Genomic DNA, 7,446 nt, shown 5'->3' on the forward strand with positions numbered 1-7,446 from the left:
TTAGCATGTCAATGTCAGATCAAAGAGCCACCGCCACCTCGAGGACACGTGCGACGGTGCCTATGTTAGTGTGTAACAATTTAACCTGTTAATGTAAAACTAGAGAGTCGAAAATAACTACTAACATTGGAAGGTAGGATGGAAACATCACAGCCCTTCCAATGATTGCGCAGTTTGTACCCATCTTCTCGGTTGAAATTGTATCTGTGTCTATACATATGGATGGGTTCATGAATGAATATTTGTTGATAGCCAGGCTTGCAAGCCACAGACACAATTTCAACTCCACAAATCTGGCTGTCACCTGATGAAGCTAGTTGTAATTACTGGCGAAACGTCGTACTCAGATTGTAAATGTTGTGGCTTGGCTCTCCAATACACCGGTGTGCTGTACTAGTGACAAATTGACATGTTTTGCTTACGTGACAACCCTTACTAGTTAGCAGTATTGGGTGGTGGCAGGATCTAACGACACATTTATATATTTATGTGATCTAACCCAAAAAAACTCTATTATGGATGATGTTGGTCGCAAAAGCCTACGTGTTAAAGTAAGATAATCATTCTTGATTTGAAGCTTTCGTGACTGCAGGAATCCATACTCTTTGGTTCTTTCGGTAAAGTCATCTAGCTATAAAATAAAATAAGATAATCATCACTGGCGTTGGCCGTGAATGGGAATCAAGCTCGGGTTACCGGATTAGTAGCGCACTAAGGATTACACTACCACTCAATTAAACACACGCATGTGCAGAAATAGTATTTTCCATTACACACTGCAACATTTGAACCTGCACACCTACACCCGCCCAAACACACCCTACCCCACCCAAACCCCCACCACACCCCACACACCACACCCCACACACCACACCCGCGCGATGTGGACACACCCCAGGTTCTGCTATAAATGCCGGGTTGATGCCCACAGAAAGGCACAGCACGAGGTCAACTCTTCATAACTCCTTCCGACTCGTCAGCATTACTTCCGTCGCTTCAACATGAGCTGCCCATCGAAGAAGGTGAGAGATCGACAACCCTGTGCACCGCACACAGGACAGACACCGCCACACATGGTGCCACCCTGCCCCTTGGGTGCCACTGCTGAGGTTATGTACTGCCACGGGGCATGTAAATGCATGTTCAATGCTACATTTCAGAGTGGCATAAACACTGCTACAAATAGCGCACATAATATGGGCGTCAAGGTGGTCAAGGGGGATGACAAGAGTGGATTCTCAAATATATTTGGAGATCCTTGCAAATGAGACATTCCGTGTCAAGGGACGTTCCAGATAAACTATAAACATATGTTATATTTAATCCCCAACCTCCCCCCTTTGTAAATCCAGTTGTTGAAGAAGCCTCCTCGAGGAATTTCTTGGCAGTTGTGACCGACTGATGCAAATTCTAATGATGTCTTAAAAGGGGCTAGAAATAAAAAAAATGTGGTACAACATTTATTTGATTCGGTCGCCCAAATATGGATGGCCACTCAGGGCGACAGAGACTCATGCCATCCCATTACGATGTCACGCTCCCCGTTAAATGTAGCGCAATGGACCGAACCGAACTGCACTGTTAAAATGCCATGTTCCCGTGTCTGTCTCACTCCCTTCTGCCAGTGTGAAGACCTGGAGGCCAAGTTCAAGGCTCTGGACAAGGTAAGCGATGAAACTTCGACTTCAAAAATCGTACCGTATTGTCACCATCATCCTTCTCACTGTGGTCAGTAAAATACGCACCAACTTACGTGCCATACCAGATAATGCAGAAACATCTAGCGGTTGCGTCTGTCTTACGGCCGGATTGAGGTATCTGCACAGATGACTTTCAGTCATGGGGTTCTTTGACCACACTTCGCCATGCTGATTAGCGCTTGCTGGGTTCATAAAAAAAAACAGTGCACCAACCACTTTTCCACCGTTCCTCGTCACGCCGCTCCTCTTTCCAGACACGACATATACTCTCCCTGTGTTCTGCCTGGGTTTTCTCCCGGGCCTTCGATTTACACCAAAAGCAACAAAAAATACAATGCAACTGGTAATGTTCAAACATCACAGTGCTGGAAAACAAAATCTACAAATTACTCATGTGAACACTTGTCAGGTGCCTCCTGAAAAATAGTCTTGAGACTTGGTAAGAGTTTGCTGGGTAAACAAAAATGATGATAATTTAATTGGCGTGCCGAATATTTATTTTAAAGACATTGCAAAGCACTCATTTAAGGGATATGACCACGCTGGTCAATACGGGTCATACCAAAACTATGGGCCATATAGTAAAACATTATAGTCTGCCCTCCTTCGCTGGAGGAGGAATTGCAAAACTAAACGAACTCTCTCCTAAAGCCCTCGCGTGACTAGCAGACCTCAATGTTGGCACTTGGCTCCTGAACGTATTGCTGCCATAGGCTAGAATGGAAGAGCTACGGGTCATTAAAACCACGAGTGTGCCCCCTGTCACCAGGATGGCAACAAGAGCCTGAGCAAGGCGGAGCTGAAGGCCGGCCTCTCGATCCTTGGACTCAGCGAGGCTCAACTGGACAGCTTCTACGTGGCAGCAGACAAGGACAAGGATGGCAAGATCAGTATGAGCGGTGAGAGAGACATCAGCGCTGGCAACTCACCCCCTCGTGTCGCGTGCAGGCCCTCAACGGCGCTGTTCACTAACAGCACTTGCCCCAACGGCCTCTTAAGGCGATACGGGAGATCGTTGTCGTTGGGGTGTGTGTGTTGTATTTTTGTGTGTGCGTGCTCCCGTGTGTGTGTGTGCGCACGCGTGCTCGCGTGCTTTGCATGCCCCGTGCGTGTGTCTGTAACAACTGTGGTGATTCATTGCTCCCCGACTGACAAGCAGCCAGCATCAAGACTCAAGGTAAGTGAAAACAAAGTTTTTTTATTCTACTTATGTTACTTTATTTTATGTTTGATTTACTATACAGCATTTTTAACAGTGTTACATGCAAATGTGCAATACTTCTAAAATTCCATCTAACTTACCGTATGGGAATTTAAATACAGTGCATTATTGTGTTCCAACGTATGAACCGTTTGACTTACGAACGGGTCTCAGGAACGAATTAGGTCCGTAACCCGAGGACTACCCGTACCTCGCGTCGCCTAATTTACACACGATTGTTGTGTTTTCGCGTGCAGAGTTCGTCAGATACTTCCAGCAAAAGAAGTAAAGAGTGGAAGCTGAAAACCGACCACATGGCCCCGTGCAACACTGCAACACCACTCGGACACACACCACCAGTCGCGCACACACACCCACAATGCACACGATGCACACTCACACACACACCCACGATGCACACTCACACACCGCCAACACGTGCAGACCACCAACACGTGTTGGAGGCACACACCGGCTCAGCACACACTTCTTTCACACGAATGCAAAACGTCCCAAAAAATGAAAGTGCTTAGCACGTAAAATATCTCTTTTATACGTGAAATGTAATGCAATTGACACCCTAGATGCATATTACGATCCTCTACGACAGATATTTCAGACATATGTGCAGTCCATCAATACATACTCTACATGCATTTACTAATAACAGAATATACACGCACGATACAAAATTATCTCAAATGCTGTCTGGTTTTCTCTCTTTCCTGTGGGGTTTTTGGTGAGGTGATACGAATGAATTGAACTGGAAATAAAATGACAATCTACCAGTGCGCTGTTGGTGTGCGTGTGCATTGATTCTGTGGCGATAACACGCAACTTCATCATCTCCAGCCGCCATTCGCACCACAAACGTCAGTGACCAATCACGGCGCTTGTGCCAAGTTAGGTGCACTGTGCACACAGAGGCACTTGAGCTCTTTCCTAGGCATAAGGTGATGGGTCAGAGCTGGTTAGCAGATGCGTACTGATGAGACCGACCGGTGTTCAGATCTTTCAACGATCTGTGAGTTTGAGGTTATTTGTTGCACGGATAATAACATTTGGCCAGTTGCCCGACTATTTTACACGGGAGATCCATAGTGCTTGAGCACAGCAACAAAACAAACATCAGCAATGCAAATAATGACGACATCCTTTGAGGGTTGCTCATTTTTAATGTGCGAGAACGAGGAGTTCGGATACACTCCGAACCAACGGGTAATTCCTGCAGTCACGAAAGCTCCAAATTCAAGATTGAGTTCGGATACATTTTCTCTTCCATGCAATTCCCGCAATTCCCGCAATATGTTTTTTTTACAGGGCACCAATGCGGATTTTAAAACGTGCTTTAACGGTGACGGAAAGATGGACAATAACTTGATCTGGAAAAAAATTAATACTGTATAACAAAATTTGTAATTGGTCAACGATGCCTTGATTCGCTACGCACTACTGAGGCACTAAGCACGAGGGCGCAAACCAAATGTGGCGAATAATAATTTATTGACAACAAAGTACAACCAATTCTTCAAAGCTCTCGGCAACAGTAACAGCACACATTTACATCACCCCGTAGTTCACCGGCTTAACACAGCATACCTGTCAACCCATAGGGTTTATTTTAGTATAGGGAAATTGAGTTTTCAGGTCCATACGCATACAGCCGTTTTAATATGAGAAACGCATTTTTTTCTATTTGTGTTTCTCCCTTGTGAAGGGACTTTGTAGGATGAACGTTGAGATTTATAAGGGCACGGGGTGACCAATAAGGCCTTGATTGGTCTGCAATCAGGTAGGGCACTGATAAGGGGTTGACAGGTATGACACAGCGACCCCGGGTGTCGACAATCACAGAATACCGTGGTGACAAACAGATACAGAAAACTCCGATGACCGTTCGCACCAAGGCCGTAATTATAATATATATTGGGGGGGCACATCCCCCCCCCCCAATATTCGAATATGCTCAAAATGCCCCCCCCCCCCCATATATTGCTATAAAATATATTTCTGTTTATATGATTGTGGTTATGGTTGTACTTTATTAATCCCTAATCTCTGCCATCCCATCCAATGAAACAAGAAAAGGTAAAAAAGAAAAAAAACAGAGCAATGTAGTACACTATTCGACATTATTGTAAAAAACACTAAGAAAAAGTCCATCCATGTGTTAGTGATTGTTTTTATTTTAGGCAGGAAATGGCAGGAAATTCGTTTTCAAATTTCGATATTTTTTCTGGTGGCGGGGGGGGGGGGGACCCCACACCCCCTGGAAGATTTAGTCCCCCCCAATGTTGACTCCATGGTTCCGGCCTTGGTTCGCACGAATCCTGACGCACGCGCCACCCCTGGATGACGGGGCAACGCAGCCAACGACCAGGGGACGCAAATCCGCTCTCGAGGTCGCGCACAGCCTCAGGGATCCCCCAAGGACCCAATGCCGCACTCCCAGGACTTAACGCAGAATCAACCCCAGTCTTGATTTGCGCTCACAACAGCGCTCTGAGTGACTCCACGCCGGGGCCGTCTCGCGACTTGGTTGGTGCTTTCAACAGAGCTCTGAACAACTCAACGCAGCTGCCGTATCGGTCACTGACCCGCCCGCACGGCCGCATCACCCACGGCTACTCCGCGCACCAGCAGCCCCGGGCTCGCCCGTACGGTGGCAGCAGCTCCCGCAACGATCAATGGCAACAGCGATCCCGGCTACCAAGCAGCCCACACGACAGCAGTGCCTGGCAGCAGGCAGTGCTATTCCAATTCCCGACAAAGGAATGGCAACCTCGCTTCCCCAGCAAGTGTTTGGATATTGCACGTGGTCAGCTGTAGTAATGTTTTGTTATTTGTGGAGACTCTCCAATCTCTAACACGCCCCCCTCAGTTAGACCACGCCCCCCCCCCTTCCGTGAGGCCACGCCCCACTCAGTGTGTGACTGGCTCTGACACTTTTCTAGATTTGAAGCTTTCGTGACTGCAAGGATTCGTACTCTTAGTTCTTTCGGTAAAGTCACGTAGGTAAAAAATGAAATTAAAATTAATAAAAATAAAATAATAAAATCACGACGTTTCGGAGGCAACACTAGTGATCTGCATCAAGCAGCAAATCTGGCTGTGACGGTCCCACCTGATGACGGAGACTTGTGTTGCCTCCGAAACGTCGTGATTTTTTATTTTTATTTAATTATTTGCCTACGTGACTTTACCGAAAGAACTAAGAGTATGGCTCTGACACTGGCCAGTGCCTCCCCAGCCATTGACCTCACCGCACGTCACTGCGACGCTGTTACCAACGACATGAGTATTTCAGATCACAGTCTCGTGACGTGCAAAGTGGCATTACTGATAATGATTCGCCCACCTATCACAAAGATATCATACAGAGACTGTAAACGACTGGACCACGATGCTTTCCATCAGAAGATCCGGTCATCATCGGCGTGTCTAAATCGTGCATCGACGGTCGATTAATTTGCAGCTCAATTAGGAAATTGCATCACTGCTGTTCTTGATGAACTTGTGGCCGTGCGAACAAGCACAAAGACAATGGGGGAAATGTGTGGTCACTGGCTGTCACCAGAGGCGATTACAGAAAACCAGACCTATTTGACTTGCTTTCAGAGCCGCCTACAGATCTGCCAACCGACTCATTATGGGGTCTCACAAATTGTTTGATCATCTGCGCGTCAATGAGTCGGTTCCCGACCCTCGTGCGTATGCAGCACGTCGTGAGGGGTCTGCTGTACTCCAACCACCACCCATCAACTCGTCATCCGGGTCTGTGCACAGTACTTGTGATGTTCTTCACCAATAAAATAGTGATGGTCAAGATGGCAGTTTCTAACTTGAAGGCAACGCATCCCCATCTGCCATCTGAGTTATGATCAACCTGGAACCAATGCAAAACTCGAGACCCTGGCATCAACATCGGTGGTAGATGTGTCTCTGCTCGACTACAGGCACATGTTGATTCTGAAATCATGCTCGGTCTTGCTTACGCCACTGATTGTCGTTCTGGCAAAAATGTCGTTGCTGTTTCCCAGACCGGTTCAAAATGGCGCAGGTAACACTGCTCCTGAAAAAGGTTCGCTTGAGCTATAGTGACCTGCAAACTATCACCATATCTCAAACATGAATCCAATTTTAAAGGTCATAGAGCACCTTTGTCTGAAGCTGTTACTTCTCCACGTCGCTGCGATGGGCAGATTCAACCCGTTGTAGTTGGCATACTGGAAGTTCCACAGCACTAAGACGGCTCTATTAAAGATCACTGATAACCTCTACAAGATCATTGATGGCATGTGCACCACATCATTGGTTAGCCTCCATCTCTCAGCCGCCTTCAACACCATGGACCATGAGATACTTATTGGGCAGCAAATGTCAGGGTTCAGTGTATAGGGCATGGCACTGGGGTGGATTGAGTTATACCTACATGTTCAATCACAGTTTGTCAAGCTGGGTTATGAACAATCATCACCTATAGCCGTGCTTAGTTGACGTACCGCAAGGGTTTGTCCTCGGGCCCTTCCTATTTTCAACATATGT

At 46.7% G+C, this 7,446-nt stretch overlaps 1 long non-coding RNA gene across 1 annotated transcript; it reads left to right on the plus strand.

Annotated features, from left to right (window-relative positions):
• Positions 1-901: 901 nt before the first annotated feature.
• LOC133348089 (uncharacterized) lies at positions 902-3,692 on the plus strand. Its single transcript, XR_009755767.1, has 4 exons — positions 902-1,022; positions 1,626-1,664; positions 2,470-2,599; positions 3,159-3,692. It is a non-coding gene; the product is annotated as an uncharacterized LOC133348089 (long non-coding RNA).
• Positions 3,693-7,446: the final 3,754 nt, after the last annotated feature.

This window comes from Lethenteron reissneri, chromosome 26 (assembly GCF_015708825.2).
Source record: "Lethenteron reissneri isolate LAM-NWPU_2019-01 chromosome 26, ASM1570882v1, whole genome shotgun sequence".
Taxonomy (NCBI): domain Eukaryota; kingdom Metazoa; phylum Chordata; class Hyperoartia; order Petromyzontiformes; family Petromyzontidae; genus Lethenteron; species Lethenteron reissneri.